This window comes from Suncus etruscus, chromosome 7 (assembly GCF_024139225.1).
Source record: "Suncus etruscus isolate mSunEtr1 chromosome 7, mSunEtr1.pri.cur, whole genome shotgun sequence".
In the NCBI taxonomy this organism is placed as follows: Eukaryota; Metazoa; Chordata; class Mammalia; order Eulipotyphla; family Soricidae; genus Suncus; species Suncus etruscus.
This window is the reverse complement of record NC_064854.1, coordinates 131,454,650-131,471,400: the sequence shown is the minus strand read 5'-3', so window position 1 is coordinate 131,471,400 and position 16,751 is coordinate 131,454,650. Positions and strand designations below refer to the sequence as shown.

General features: G+C 46.4%; 1 protein-coding gene and 1 non-coding gene across 8 annotated transcripts in view; both read right to left on the bottom strand.

Annotated features, from left to right (window-relative positions):
• Positions 1 to 16,751, bottom strand: part of PXK (PX domain containing serine/threonine kinase like) — a 94,876-nt gene that overhangs the window by 50,570 nt on the left and 27,555 nt on the right. For all 7 annotated transcript variants that reach the window (XM_049776196.1, XM_049776197.1, XM_049776199.1 and 4 more), the window contains exons 2-3: positions 6,040 to 6,090; positions 2,665 to 2,712 (exon numbers count right to left, since the gene is read on the bottom strand). The gene's annotated coding sequence lies outside the window, so the exon portion shown is untranslated. The remainder of the gene's footprint in view (positions 1 to 2,664; positions 2,713 to 6,039; positions 6,091 to 16,751) is intronic.
• On the bottom strand, positions 892 to 994 carry LOC126015190 (U6 spliceosomal RNA). The gene has a single exon (XR_007498080.1). It is a non-coding gene; the product is annotated as a U6 spliceosomal RNA (small nuclear RNA).

The window sequence follows — 16,751 nt, the reverse complement described above, 5'->3', positions numbered from 1 at the left end:
GCCAGGAGTAACCCCTGAGCATTACTGGGTGTGGCCCAAAAACCAAAAAAAAAAAAAAAAATCACATGGAAAAGTCTGGAAGGACTTGTGGAGAAGAAAACTCTGATGAGATCAATTGTATGTCCGTGCTCTCTCTACACTGCCATCACAGGGCCAGCTTTGGTCTAACACAGTATTAAATCAGTTAAATTTGGGCGCCAGAATGACAGCACAACGAGTAGGGTGTTTGCGTGGCATAAGGCTGACCCTAGTTCAATCCCTGGCATCCCATATGGTCCTCTAACCTGCAAGGAGTAATTTCTGAGAGCAGAGCCAAGAGTAAGTCCTGAGAGTCAGGTGTGGCCCCAAAACAAAACAAAACAAAATAATCAGATTCATCATAGAGTATATAATCTCTGCCAATATTTTTTATAGGTTATGAAATTCTTTATTCTATTTGTAGCAGTTTATGCAGGTGCAGCCAAACACAAATCTTCAGGACCAGTTGTACAAACTTTACAATGTGGGATTTGAATTTAAAATATGAAACAAGGAGCCGGAGAGATAGCACAGCGGTGTTTGCCTTGCAAGCAACTGATCCAGGACCTAAGGTGGTTGGTTTGAATCCCAGCGTCCCATATGGTCCCCCGTGCCTGCCAGGAGCTATTTCTAAGCAGATAGCCAGGAGGAACCCCTGAGTATGGCCCCAAAAAACAAACAAAAATAAAATAAAATATGAAACAAAATCTACACAAAACTGATAAAAATCAACACATAAATAACATAAAACATAACAAAAAATGCAACTTATAACTCATGCGTGAAAGGAAGTATTGTTTCCTTTCAAGTGCTTTTATTTTGCTACAAAATAGTCAAAAATGAAGACGTTAAAGCTTTGTGGTTAGTTTTAAAAAAAATATGGAATGTTTCACGAATTTGCCTGTCATCCTTGAGCAGGGACCATGCTCATCTTCTCTGTATCGTTCCAATTTTAGTATATGTGCTGCCAAAGCGAGTAATCTGCTAAAGTTCTAACTGGACTGGACACACCATAATAAAAGTTTTGGTTTTTGTTTGTTTTTTTGATAACACCCAGCTGTGCGCAGGGGTTATTCCTGGCTCTACACTCAGAAATCGCTCCTAGCAGGCTTGGGGACCATATGGGATGTCGGGATTTGAACCACCGTCCTTCTGCATGCAAGGCAAATAAAAGTTTTAAAGTAAAACAGGCATTAAATCAGGACAACATGACGACTACCTAAAATTCTGTAGATACTGGGCTGATTTGATCAGAAGACAAATAAGACAGTCCTGCTTTAAGCATGCTGTAAATAATGTTAAAGCTTGGGCCCTATAAATGCTATTTCCCAAAATCTAGTTAGTAAGACATGGAGCTTTTGAAGGGAAGGGACATCATGTTGCAACCCAGCCAGTCGTCCCGACCTCTGTGAACAGGCACAGAAATGACTCACTTCACGTAAGCAATGACGCTTCTTCACCGATGAAGGGTGTAGTCCTTCATTCATGGGTGGAGCTGCTCCTAAGCCAAGTGCTCTGGCTTCAAGGGCTGTCTATTCCCAACTAAAAGTGACCTATGACAAAAATCCAGTGGTCTAGCAACATCCGTGGCGCTTGAAGCCCAACCTGCCGAGTACGCCGACGGTGGTGTTGCCAATACTTCCTATGAAGCTAGTGCTCCTCTGTGGCCCTGAAATCCTTTTTAGTACTACGTTTCCAAAAGAGAGACTTTGCACCTCGTCCCAGTTTCCATCAGAGCCACCAAGCTGGCAATGTTTAACGTGAAGAGACTTAGAATGATGAATGTAAGAGAAGGGGAAAAAATTACACCAAAAGTTTCCGACTATTACTAATGAATGTTGATATTGAGCCTCGTTCAGTGGAGGTCTGACTCCCATTTCTATCTAAATGAAGAATCTATTTTATTTTTAAACTTTATTTATTTGTAGATTGATGGTTTCTGGACCACACCCAGCGGCGCTCAGGGGTTACTCCTGGGTCTGCATGCAGAAATTGTCTCATATGGGATGCTGGGAATCAAATGGTCCCTTTCAGGTTGGCCGCATGCAAGGCAAACACCCTACCACTGTGCTATCTCTCCGGCACATTATTTTATTTTATTTTATTTTATTTTTGGCCCTCACCTCAGGCCTAACTCCTGGCTCAGAGCTCAAAGGTAACTCCTGGCAGATCTTGGGGTTCCATATGGGTACAAGGGAGCGAACCTGGCTTGGCCACAAGAAACCCAAATGCCCTACCCATTGTATTATTGCACCTAAAAGGAAAACTTTAGCAATCCACTTAATTATTCCTAATATATAAAAGGAGGAAATATAGCGCCTCACAGTTATGGTATGCGTGCAGTATACACAGAAACTCAGTTGCAAAGTGACTTACAAATCGCATGTTTGTATCTAGAACTATACATATGTTTTCGTTCTGTTTCATTTTCGGGTACTAGGGATTAAATTTAGGAGTTTATGCATGGGAAACATGTATTCTGCCACTGACAGATATTTTTAAGAGTTACAGCATCTGTTGAAAGTCTGAACTTACCTTCTTTGTTAGGGAAATTCGCTAACCACTTATTCTTGTTATTGTCATTTTCAATCAGTTTCCAGACTCCCCATGCAATTAATGTGTATCATTGTGTTTTAAAATATTTACCTGCAAGCTGTTGTTCAGCAAATCAAAGTCACTGTATCTCCTGACAATCTGTAAAAGATGAAACAGTATTGTGAGTTTGGAAAAAAACAAAACAACAACCCACATTTCTTCTGAACTTTTTTTTTTGTTTTTTTTTGGGCCACACCCGTTTGCTGCTCAGGGGTTACTCCTGGCTAAGCACTCAGAAATTGCCCCTGGCTTGGGGGGACCATATGGGACGCTGGGGATTGGGGGATAGAACCGCGGTCCTTGCTTGGCTAGCACTTGCAAGGCAGACACATCACCTCTAGCACCACCTCGCCGACCCCTCACATTTCTTCTGATTCCCTTATTTTATCAGCCTACTAGGGTCAAGGCACTAAAGACAGTAGAGCTTATAACTAGTTCTTTTTTGTTTGTTTTTTTTTTGGTTTTTGGGCAACACCTGGTGTTGCTCAGGGGTTACTCCTGACTGTCTGCTCAGAAATAGCTCCTGGCAGGCACGGGGGACCCTATGGGACACCGGGATTCCAACCAACCACCTTTGGTCCTGGATCGGCTGCTTGCAAGACAAACACTTCTGTGCTATCTCTCCAGGCCCTATAACTAGTTCTTATTGATTAACTCAGGCAAACAGACTTGGATGATGGATTTGTTTCAGAATAAATAGTCCTTCAGAGTTGTATTTGTTTTAATGATGTGTTTATTGCAGGATGACTAGTTCAATTCCATTTTTTTAATTTTGTTTTGGGGTCACACCCGGCAGCGCTCAGGGGTTCCTCCTGGCTCCATGCTCAGAAATCACTCCTGGCAGGCTCAGGGGACCCTATGGGATGCTGGAATTCGAACCAGTGACCTTCTGTATGAAAGGCAAATGCCTTACCTCCATGCTATCTCTCTGGCCCCCCAATTCCATTTTTACTGAGCCATCATTGGCATATATAGTACTTCCCAGATAAAAAGTATATGGCAGGGCTGGAGAGATAGCACAGCAGTAAGGCGTTTGCCTTGCAATCAGAAGGACGGTGGTCCGAATCCCGGCATCCCATAGGGTCCCCTGAGCCTGCCAGGAGCGATTTCTGAGTGTGGAGCCAGAAGGAACCCCTGAGCGCTGCCAGGTGTGACCAAAAAACAAAAAAAAAGTATTTGGCACAGGCGACTGGAGCAATAGCACAGCAAATAGAGCATCTGCTTCGCACATGGCCAATCCAGGTTCGATCCTCGACATGCTCTATGGTTCCCCCAAACCCTGCCAAGAGTGATCCCTGAGCCCAGAGCCAGGAATAAGTCCCGAGTACTGCTGGGTGTGACCCCCAAAACAAAACAAACACAGAAAGTATACAGCATAATGATTTCATATGCTGTCAAATTATTATCTCTATACGCTTAATTAACGTTCTCAACTACTTGTCTTAGCTATTAGTCATTTGGAAAGAGGAAACAGGCAATGTTTCCCAAATGTTATACATTTACCCCCAAAAAACCGTATTATTGAACATGAAATCCAGCAAAAGGTTGGCGGTTCATTTCATTCTTGCCCAGTTGTCTCCCAACCCTAGAGTCTGCACAGCCAGATCTGTCCTCATGCTCACTCTCACGTAGTCTACTCTTTCCTCGTCTGCATTTTTCTTTTCCTTTCTTTTTGTGTGAAGTGGGTCTCCCAAGTGGTGCTCATGGGCCCTGGACTCACTCTTGGCAATGCACAGACAAGCGGGCTGGCAATTCAATGCTAGGATCAAAGTACTGCTTGGGATCAGCGGTGCTGGGGACCATTGAGGCCACCTTGGTTGCAGAAAGTGGGTGGGTCCAAGTTAGCTGGCATCCTAACCATTCTACTGTCTCCTGCCCTCTAACTAACCATCGCTATGGTCAGTGGTAAGTAAAGAACTTTCTTTCTGCAAAATTATAGTTTCGGTATCATGGTTACAATACTGTCGTTTTACAATTTCGATATACAAGATTATTGCACCCCACCACCATCAAAGTGCCCTCAGCTCTCCATCCACCCCTGTCCCTGCATTACCTCTGGTTTGATCATTCCCCCGCCCACCCCGTGGCTCCCCAGTGGAACTTTTATTTTTTGGTTTTGGAGCCATACCTGATGATGCTCAGGGATTACTCCCGACTCTGCACTCAGAAATCACTCCTGGCTTGGGGGACCATATGGCACGCCAGGGGATCGAACCACGGTCTGTCCCAGGTTAGTGTGTGCAAAGCAAACGCCCTGCCACTTGCGTCACCGATCTGGCCCCAATTATTTTGCTTTTGAGTAGTTTGACTTCAGCCTTTAGTAATGATTCCCAAGTGTTAGCGTGTGACCACCCAGGACTCCATCCATCCACTCATCCAGAGGGAATCTGATTTCCCCAGGTAAGGCCTCACCAACTACTTTCTGTTAAATACTTTGCAAATAGCGCTGAATCTGGAAAACTGCATCAAGGGTCAATTTTTTTTTTTTTTTTTTTTTTTTTTTGTGGAAGTACATTGCTGTTAGCCCTGGTTATCACACACTCATCAAAAAGTTAAATAAGGGGCCAGAACGGTGGCTCAGCAGTAGGGTGTTTGCCTTGCATGCAGCTGACCCAGGATGGACTGCGGTTCGATCCCCTGGCGTCCCCTATGGTTCCCCAAGCCAGGAGCAATTTCAGGGCAAAGAGCCAGGAGTAATCCCTGAACGTCACTGGGTGTGCCCCCCCCAAAAAAAAAAGTTAAATAAATATAAGAGGCCAATGATAAACAGTAGCTAAGCATAGAGAAGACTCAAATTCCAACCTGCTCTATCACTAAGTTGAGTGTGGCCAACATTTAATAAGGACTCGAATCAGATGATAAAGATGGTAAGCATTCAAACCAAATATCAGACTGAAATTTCAGGCTGAGAAGACAAAGTACGGATGCTTGTAATCAGAAGCTGCTTCGGGTAAGAGGTAAGTTTGAGATGAACTATGAAGAACAAGCTAGGATTGTTGGGAAGATGAGAAAAGAGGGAGTAGTCCAAGTCACTAAAACAGGAAAGAAATAATCCCTACTTAGCACCTTTGTCCACTCACTCAGCAAGTCAGCACAGATGGGAACGAGTTCTAACTCCTGCCCCCCTTTTCCCCACCTCCAAAGCACTGCCACAGGGGAGGAGGGTGGAATTTCTAGAACAAAACAGGCAGTTTACACACCCTATGGACTCTGGTCAGACTGAAGAAGAAATCTGAGATCCTCCCCAGGCTGACAATATAAATGCAACCAAACTGGGTTCAGAAAAGTCATTTATAATAACTGTCTCAACACCAGAGGCTTCTACTAAGGTTTCTATTTAAGGGAAATATGATTTTTATTTCCATCTTATTCAAGCCAGAATTTTGTTCTAAAATTTAAAAAAAATTTTTTGTCAAAAACACTTACCTGCCAACTGTTTTCTATAGAAATTCCTCTTTGCACACGAATGATATATTCCTAAAAAGAAAGTGGAAAGCCTCAATTATTTTTCAATTAATTATTTTAATTAAATTTTAGCCAGCATTTTTACATGAAATGACAGTATTTCAAATGTGCCCTGTTTCAATACCACACCCTTCACGAGAGTGTATCCCCCCACCAAGAACCTCAATTATGTGGGCCAGAGAGATAGCACAGCGGTAGGGCATTTGCCTTGCATGCAGACGACCAGGGTTCAATCCCAGGCATCCCATGGTCCCCCACGTCTGCCAGGAGGGATTTCTGAGCACAGAGCCAGGAATAAACCCTGGGTGCTGCTGGACGTGGCTCAAAACCCAAAACCAAAAAAAAAAAAAAAAAAAAAGAGAGAGAGAGAGAGAGCCTCAATTATAAATCATAGGACAAAAATAAGTGGAAATGTCACATAAAGTAGACATCAGACCAATAAATTTAATTAGCATTTACAGAACACTCCACCCAACCACAGCAGAAAATGTTCTTTCCGAAAGACATACAGATGGCAAATAAGCACATGAAAAGATGTTTGACATTTATAAGCATCAGGGAAATGCACTTTATGATCAGAATCAGATACAGCCACACATCATTATAACTGGCTGAAATGAAAAAATAATGATCTCAAAGGCTGGGCAGAAGTTCAATAAAGCAGATCACTGCCACATCATTAGAGAAGATGTAAAAATGTGATCAATCTGAAACAATAATGGTAGTTTCTTGAAGAAAAAAAAAAAGGAAGGAGGCCAGAGAAATCACAGCAGTAGGGCATTTGCCTTGCACGCAGCCGACCCAGAAGGAACAGCTGTTCAAATCCCCCGAGCCTGCCAGGAGCGATTTCTGAGCGCAGGGCTAGGAGAAACCCCTGAATGTCTCCAAGTGTGACCAAAAGCAAAACAAAACAAAACAAATGCCTAAACATGCCACTATGACATGACCCAGTCATGTGTTTCTGATCCAGAGAAAGGGATTCTTCTGTTCATACAAAAACTTGTACCCAGACTGTGTCCAGAAGAAAATAAAAAACAAGCTAGATGTTCCTCAATATGTGAAAGGTTAGACTCTGAAAGGAATAAATTATCAATGCACACATCTTTTTTTTTTTGAGGGGTGGGGAGTCACACCCAGCAGTGCTCAGGGGTTACTGTATTTTCCGGCGTATAAGACGATCTTTAAAACAAAAAAAAGTCAACCGAAAATCGGTGGTTGTCTTATACGCCGAGTATATCCCGAAAAATGTTTCAATATGCCGCTAAACGAAAATTGTCTGAATATTGCCACAAAACGAATTTTCCAACTCAATCCTGAACCAATCACTGCAAGGCTGCTCAGGCTGGACCGCCTCTCTAACTCACCAATCCAAGCAGGCTTTTGATGCATGCAAATTAGACAGTGTTCTGGACCCGAATCTACACTGTAAAAAGCCTGCTCAGATTGGCCAGAGTCAGAGAGGAAGTCTATGACAGTAGAACCTCTGAACCTTTGCTTGTTGTGATTGGCTCACTGTGGTACATACAGTTGTAGCACAGGAATGTTCAGTCTGATACAGCGAATATAGGCCTAAACCTATGTTTTAACTGCAAAATTAGGGGGTCATCTTATACGCCTGCCAGGAGCAATTTCTTTTTTTTTTTTTTTTTTTTTTTGGTTTTTGGGCCACACCCGTTTGACGCTCAGGGGTTATTCCTGGCTATGTGCTCAGAAATCGCCCCTGGCTTGGGGGGACCATATGGGATGCCGGGGGATCGAACCGCGGTCCTTGGCTAGCGCTTGTAAGGCAGACACCTTACCTCTAGCGCCACCTTCCCGGCCCCCAGGAGCAATTTCTGAGGGCAGAGCCAGGAGTAACCCGAGCACCACTAGGTGTGAAAACCCCCCCACCTAAAAAGGCAAATTGAGGTGCTATTGAGAAAGGCTGGTTGAATAAGGAAAGAACACACACCCAGCCCCTCAGCAGTCAGTTCTTGGGAAGAAATAAAACTCACTAGACCTAAGGGTGAAAGAAGCCACTCTGGAACCAGAAACTGAGGCCTGCTAAGAACTTTACCTGGTGCCAGCCAAGACCCAAAGAAGGCGGCACCCCCTGAGAAAAGCGCCAGGAAAGGAATGCCCCAGAAGACCTACTCCCAGTTCTTTCCTCGGTGGAAAGCTCACGTGGGTGCAGCTTGGAGAAAACCTCTAAATGCCCCTTGAACAAAGAAAGCCACTTCATGTGTTGCTCTGCTGTCTGAGCACTTGACACCTGCAATTTCTCCCTCTGCGATGTGTATTTTAGGTTCAGTCCACCTTTGGAAAGCTCACATGCTCTCTTGAGTGAGTTACTCCCTCTCGCCCTCCCCTTCCTCAGAACTTCCAATAAAACCAGTTTTTACTTCACTGCTTGTCTCCTACCAAAATTCTTTTTTCTGGACTGGAGCGATAACACAGCCGTAGGGCATTTGCCTTGCATGCGGCTGACCTGAGACCAACCCTGTTTGATCCCCGGCATCCCATTTGGTCCCCTGAGCCTGTCAGGGGTTATTTCTAAGTGCAGAGCAAGAAGTAACACCTGAGCACCGCCGGGTGTGGCCCAAAGACCAAACCAACCAACCAAACCAAACAAAACAAAACTTTCTTTTTTCTGAGGGAAAGGTGACAGATCCAAAAGGCCTGGGGAAGGTCTGGGGCCAATTTTCCTTTCCTGCAACCTGGAGTGAAGAGCGATTCTTCGCTCCAGCCTGAGTTCATGGCTCCCCGAAAAATTGGGGGAGAGGGAAAGGAATCATCTCCCATGCCATGCACAACAAGGGGGTGTCAGGTGCACCTTGCAGGCGGCTTCCTGTGGCTGGTGAGACACACGTCTGTACAGGAGCTCACTGAAGTCTCTCTCCAGTTCTAGATCTCTCAAGTTTTCCCAGAGCAGCAGCGGTGGACAGAGAGAAAGAAGTAGATTTTCTTCTCTCTCTTTCCCTCTTCACAGAAGTCAACAGGGGAGTCCTACCAGCATCTCTATGGTTTAAATTTTAGCTCAAATCTGGAAGATGATGGTATCAGGAAATGGGACCACTGGGACATTCATAGGGCATGAAAAGGAAGCCGGGGTGAAGGGCCCCTGCCTCGCACAGGTGACTTTCGCCTGTCCATCATGGGGCAATGCTTCAAAAAGTCACCAGCTGGGCCAGATGATAGTACAGCGGTACAGCATTTTCCCTGCACGCTGCCAATTTGGGTTTGATTCACGGCATCCCATATGGCACCCCCCCAAGCCTGCCAGGAGGGATTTCTGAGCACAGGAGTAGCCCCTGAGCGCCGCTGGGTGTGGCCAAAAAGAAAGAAAGAAAAAGAAAAAGAAAAGAAAGAAATGCACAAAGCAAATTCCATTTTCTGTTCTACTATCTCTCCAGTTCCCCAATGCCTGGTTTCTAATGCCAGACTTGTGAAATTCCAAAAGGAATTCTAGTGTGTAAAAAAGAAGTTATTTTGCAACATAGGTGACAGAATCCAAGGCCTCACACATGCAAGTACCAACCAGAGTCCCCACGCCACCCTCAGCGTGTGTTTCTGGTCGTGCTTCCCATGATTAGGTCAGTGTTCTTCAGAGCAGATGGGGTGATTCTGTCCCTAAAGGACAGGTTCAAATAAACATCTGGAGACATTCTGGTTGTCTCGAGGCAGGGAGGAATGTGAATGAATCTACTCAACACCGGATGGCCCCCCAAAACCCAGGACTAGCTGGCCCCGATGCCAGCAGTGCTGAGAACAGGAAACCCCGTCCAGATGCCAGGGAGGTGCAGTTTGGAGGGGTGCTAATTCTGATTCTCCTCTAGGTGGTAGTCCACACCACCTAGCCCTGCAGCACCCACTCTTAGGTCTGCCTGGAGGGTGCTTCCCCGAGAAGAAACATTCAGAATGAGGCTCAGGGTCACCCTAGAGTTCTAATGGCCAAGTGGCTGCAGGTTCAGAAAGAGAACGAAAATAAGATAACAGAGTTCCACTTAGAAAAAAATTTGGGGGGTTTTGGGCCATACCTGGCGGCACTCAGGGGATACTCCTGGCTCTGTGCTCAGAAATCACCCCTGGCAGGCTCAGGAGACCATATGGGATGCTGGGGATGGATCCCAGGCCTGTCCTGGGTTGGCTGTGTGCAAGGCAAACGCCCTACTGCTGTACTATCACTCTGGCCCTACACTTAGAAATATTTTTAATCATTTCCCTGGTCAAGCTAGTCCCAACTGGACCAAAAGGAACTGTTTTCACCTGAAATTTTCAATGCTATAAACTGAAAATGCAACACAGCTATCTATGGCTTGAGACCAGGCAGTAGCTCTTACTCAAGTAGAGAGAAGAATGCCAGGACACCCCCAGAAAATCAGCCTTTGGCAGCCCTGAATTCTCCAGTGGTCCATTCCCCTCTTTCCCGCCCACTCCGGATATGGGTCAGATTCAGCAACGAGGAGGAGGCAAACTTCTTGCCACCAAGGACTCACAAGTACTAGAAGGAGAGCTGAGAGTCCCGAGGCCCCGACTCACACTTGGATCTGTGCCTGTCCCCCATCCAGCTATCTGCTGCCACTTCCAGATGACCACCTTCCTTCTGCCCTGCTCCACCTCAGGACCGCTCAGCCCTCAGCCCGGCAGGGCATCTGAGCAAATGAATATAGTCTGATGAAGACATTCTTCAAGCTAGAACCAGGACTCTGAACCCAGAACCCGTATGATTTCTGTTGGTTTTTTTTTTTGGGGGGGGGGGAGAAGTGGGGGAATCACACCCAATGGCGCTCAGGAGTTATTCCTGGCTCTGCGCTCAAAAGTCACTCCTGGCAGGCATGGGGAACCATATGGGATGCCAGAATTCGAACCACTTCTGTTCAAATCAGCTGCATGCAAAGCAAACATTCTACCGCTGTGTGATCTCTCCAGCCCCATGATTTCTGATTTAATGAGAGAAAAAAGTGACTCTAAATGTCATCTGAGCATTTAGTGTCTGTTAGGGACTTTCATAAACCTCTTATTCACCACTTCTCATCCAATTCTCACAGCCACCCACAAGGTGGGAGACCTCAGCTTGGCTAATAAAATGAAGTGAGCTCCACCCTAATAAGGATGTTATTTCTACAAAAAAGACCTTTCTACAAAAGGTTGTTTCTATAAAAGAAAAAGAAGGTCGTTTTCCAATTGAAAATTCTCTTTCACATTTATGGATTTCCTGAGCCTCCAAAGAAGATATTTAAGGGGCCAGAATGGTAGCACAGTGGTAACTTGCTTTGCCTTGCACACAGCTGACCCAGGTAGGATTTGTGTTCGGCATTCCATGTGGTCCCCCAATCAAGGAGCAATTTCTGAGTGCAGAGCCAGGAGTAACCCCTGAGCACAGCCAGGTGTGGCCCAATAAACAAAACAAACAAACAAAAAAGATATTTAAGATTTCACTGCATAGCAGTGGCGCATCAGTAAGGCGTTTGCCTTTCATGCGTCTGACCTAGGATAGATCATGGTTCGATCTCCCGGTGTCCCATATGGTCCCCCAAACCAGGAGCGATTTCTGAGCACACAGCCAGGAGTAACCCCTGAGCATCATCGGGTGTGCCCCCTCCAAAAAAAAACAAACAAAAACAAAAAACAAAAATGCCTTCAGCTGATGAGAAGAGTCTTACTTGTGGACCAAGCAATAGAATGCAGTAATGGGTCAGGTGCTTGCTTTGTATATGGCTGACCATGTTCAATCCTCAGTAACCTATATGGTCTCCTGAATTCGACAAAAATGACCCTCATGTGCTGAGCCAAGAATAAGCCCTGGGGCCGGGCGGTGGCGCTAAAGGTAAGGTGCCTGCCTTGCCTGCGCTAGCCTTGGACGGACCGTGGTTCAATCCCCCGGTGTCCCATATGGTCCCCCAAGCCAGGAGCGACTTCTGAGCGCATAGCCAGGAGTAACCCCTGAGTTACCGGGTGTGGCCCAAAAACAAAAACAAAACAAGAATAAGCCCTAAGCAGACACAGGGATGGCCCTACAACAAAAAACAAGACTCTTATTTGTGGATTGAAATCTCAGTTCCTGCCAGCAAAGCAGGTGACCCTAGAATCACCTAGAAAAGAGAGCGGGGGTAGATTTTGGTTTTTTGCTTTGCTTTATTTTGGTTTGGTTTCTTTGGGGCTGTATCCTGCAGTGCTCAAGAATTTCTTCTTGGCTCTGTACTAAGGAATCACTCCTGGTGGGGCTCATTGGACCGAATCATATGTGATGCTGGGAATTAAATCCAGAATGACTGCGTGCAGTGCAAGTGCCTTCCTTACCTACTGTACTATTTCTCCGGCCCCTAGGATGGTGGTTTAAACCAAGAATGCACCAAAATTTCCCACCACTGTAAAAAGATTTATTGCCACTTATTATTCACTCGATGACAGTGTTCACAAAATACTATTGTAAAATCCTGTTTCTTATTTCTGCTTTAGAGGCCCGTGAAGTATTTCTCCTACTCTCACCAGTCTGCAGTATAAGTATACCACAGGCAGGCAGGGCATTTGCCTTGTTCACAGCTGCAAGTACCTGAGTACCACCTGTGACCCCCCAACCCCATCTCCAAATTCCCCAGGTGAAGGCTGGAAAGATAACTCAGTACTCAGTGGGACTGAATACATACTTTGCACAAGGGAGGACAAGGTTCAATCTCCACCCTCTACCCTCTGAGTACCACTAGGAGTGGCCCCCCAATCCCTCAGGTATTCTATTCTATAGTGAGGAAAGAACCCCAGTTCAACAGAATAGGAAGCAGTGTCACAGGGAGGAAGAAAAAAAAATACCTGTCATGTGAGAAAGAAAACACAGGAGCCTCACCCCCACTCCAGCCCAATCTGGGCCCTCCCTCACACAGCCAAGAACTCAGTTCTATCTCCTTGCAACCCCAATACTGGCCCTAAGGCATGCCTCACTCACAAGGGCCCTTTAAAATTAATAAGGAAGCATCAACCTGGGGCCGGAGAGATAGAACAGCGGTAGGGCATTTGCCTTGCATGGCTGACCCAGGATGAATCGGGGTTCGATTCCCGGCATCCCATAGGGTCTCCTGTGCCTGCCAGGAGCAATTTCTGGATGTATCCCCTGAGCCCGATGGGTGTGACCAAAACAAACAAACAAACAAGAAGAACATCAATCATGCTTTCTGCAAAGGACTAAGTTTGCAAAACCAAAGGCCCAAACTAGAGTGCAGGACCAGGAGGAGGCTGGGCAGGAGGCCGGATCTGTCTATCGGTCCAGAGTGCCAGTTCATCACACCACTGCTCCCGGTTCATTCCCAACCTCCTTCCCTTTGGCACGCTCCACTCAGGTCACAGAAAGGCCTAACAAGAATATTGTGCGAGAAAGTTTCCTGGATCTCCCACTTGGCTACTACTATGTTACTTCCTTGCTCAGCAACTTTCCAGGGACACAGAATAAAACCCAAACTCCTAGCTGGGGAGTTCTCAAGGAGCTAGAGAACATGATTTCTGTGTAGAATCTTGGGTTCGCTCTCCAGCACCCCAGTACCCTGAGCACTGAGCCAGGAGTAGCTTCTGAGTACCTCCAGGTGAAGTTCCCCCCCCCAACCCAACAATAACAACAAAACTCCTTTACCCAGTTTGCTTCCGTCACCTGACCAGTCTTTCCCAACCCTTTTATCTTACCCAAACCCTCCTCTACCCAGCCACTCTGTATTCTAAGCTTACATTTCTCTCATTCATTCATTCATTCATTCCTAAGAACGACTTACTCCCTCGACTCTTCACATCTTACGTATTCATCCTAATTATTCAAAGCCTGAAAAGCCCAGCTTTTAGTCTTGTTACTGTTATTTCAGTCCTGTTTGAAATCTTTTGCAGAAAATGCTCCCTCTGGCTGGATTCAGTCCTCCAGGCAGACACTCAGCCTCCCCCATGTTCCAAAGGGCACCCAGGGAAAGTCGGGTCAGTTCGAGAAGCTTCACAGCAACTACTCTGACCATGGATGCTGAGGAGGGAGGGGGCAGCTGCCCTTTTCTTTAAGAGGGAGAGGAGAAAAACAAAGGGAGTATTCAGGATAGGAGGGGAGAGGGAGAGAGGGAGAGCGAGAAAGAGAGAGAGAGAGGGGGGGGGGAGAGAGAGAGAGAGAGAGAGAGAGAGAGAGAGAGAGAGAGAGAGAGAGAGAGAGAGAGAGAGAGAGAGAGAGAGAGAGAGAGAGTCAAGAAGTCAGGGAGCGCAGTGGTGGCGCTAGAGGTAAGACATCTATTTGCCTTGCTGGCGCTAGCCTAGGACAGACCATGGTTTGATCCCCCGACTACCATATGGTCCCCCAAGCCAGGAGAAATTTCTGAGCACATTGCCAGGAGTAACCCCTGAAGGTCAATGGGTGTGGCCCAAAAACAACAAAAACTACAAAAGAAATGGGGAGGGGCAGAGATTAGTGCCATGATAGGGCATTTGCCTTGCAAGCAGCTGACCAGGGATGAACCCAGGTTCAATCCCTGGCATCCCATACGGTCCCCTGAGCCTGCCAGGAGCAATTTCTTTTTTTTTTTTTTTCCCTTTGCCAGGAGCAATTTCTGAGCACTGACAGGTGTGTCCAAAATAAAAAATTAAAGAAAAAAAAAAAGAATTTAAAAAGAATTTAAAAAAAGAAGTGAAAGAGGGGCTGGAGAGAGAACACAGTGGGGGGAGGGTACTTGCCTGGCACACAGTCTACCCAGGTTCAATTCCTGGCCCCTCATTTGGCGTTTTGTGCCTGTCTGGAGTGATTCCTGTGTGCAGAGCCAGGAGTAATCCCTGAGTATGGTTAGAGATGGAACATCGCCCCCCAAAAATGCCCCCAGAAAACCCACACAAAATACCCCCATCCAAAAAATGAAGTGAAAGAAAATAATGACAGTCCAAGCTGGGATGTGGGACCTTTCACAGAATACCACAGGCTGCCCCTTTTCTTTCTTCTTCCTTTTTTTTTTTTTAAATTTGGGGGAGGGACGCTTATCAGTGCTCAGATGTGAAATCACACCATGAGGCTGATCTTCAACTACAGGTGAAGGAGTCTGAATAAGCGTCATGCATGATAATCCAAATCGGGCTAAAGGTGAAACACGTAAAGTCTGGCAGTCTTCTACCTCGCATCTCCACCATGCTGCCCGCCAGAACTGCCGTTTTTATCGAGTCCAGAGACCACCCCTCGGTAGGGCAGTAGTGACAGAGTAAGGACAGAGAGCTCAGGCTAGTCTGAGCCAGTCCCACCCAGGTTTACAAGTAAGACCATCTTTATTTTGGGGTAAATCCAAGTTGTAAACAAACATACAAAGGAACCAGGGATGATCTTTGTTTTAGGGAAACAAAGTGTAACTTAACACTCGGGTCGGCTGTGCTCAGGGGACCATGCAGTATTGGGAAGGGCTTTGGTAGCCATGGAGTGTTGTTAGATATCTCCCGTGTGCCAGGCATGCATGCAATTCAGTGAGCTCTCTTTCTGTGACTTAAGCTGCTCCCTTTTCATGAACCCCTACATCCAGCTGAGTCTAATAAGACTCTCAAGAAAACCTGCAGCTGCAATAGTTAGTGCAGTAGGTAAGGCACTTACTTGGCTTGCACCTGGTCAGCCCAGACTTCATTCCAAGCACCCCAAATGGTCCCCTGAACCTTGCGAGGAGTGATCCCTAAACACAGAGCCAGGAGTAGCCCCGAAGAACTGCCAGGCGTGAAGCCCCCACCTCCCCACCCCACCCCCCCAAAAAAGAAAGAAAATCCTTGGAGATGGGGCTGGAGAGATAGCACAGCAGCAGGGCATTTTCCTTGCATGCAGCCAACCCCAGACAGACCCAGGTTCATTCCCGGCATCCCATATGGTCCCCAGAACTTGCCAGAGGCGATGTCTGGGCATAGAGCCAGGAGTAACCCATAAGCACCGCTGGGTGTGGCCCAAAAACCAAAAAATGAAAATCCCCGGAGAAAGGGAGATAGCTCAGAGCTGGGCCCATCTCATAGGCACGAGAGCAGCATTCCAATTCCAATCCCTAGCAACGCTGCACACGCCTAGTGACGTCATGGCAAACAGCAAAGCGTCATCTCTTGCCACAGCAACCAAGCCTGTGAGCCAAGTCTGTGAAGCCAACGTGTCTACTACTTCCTCCCACTCCTCGGGGCATTAACAATGACAAAAATAAAAGGGATGGGGGGACAACAAAAAATACCTCACAGGCTTTGAAGAAAATTCTCACTGGAGTCAAGGTAACCCCAGCAGAGAGCAGCATCCCAGCCCTGCATGGCAACACTTGCTTTGAAGGGCAAGTTCCGGGGGAAACTCCGCTCTCTTGGACTTCGGCCCCGTTCACTGGCCACCACCGCCAGGCCACCTACAATCTTTAATACATCCAGCAAGATGAATGATTACCCTGTCTTGCTAAATATTTCTTATTTATCATTGCTTCATCTGCAGGAAGATGCCTGCCCTTATGGCCTCACAATTAAATAATGCAAAACACGCAGCTGCCAAGCAAATAATGAAGGTCTGTTTTGTTTTTTAAAGCATCTGAAGAATTGAGGCCAGAGCGATGGTGCAGCGATACGGCGTTTGCCTTGCACACAGCTGATCAGGATGGACCTCAGTTTGATCCCTGGCATCCCTTATGGTCCCCCAAGCCAGGATCGATTTCTAGTGCAGAGCCAGAAGTAAGGCCTGAGCATCACCGGATGTGGCC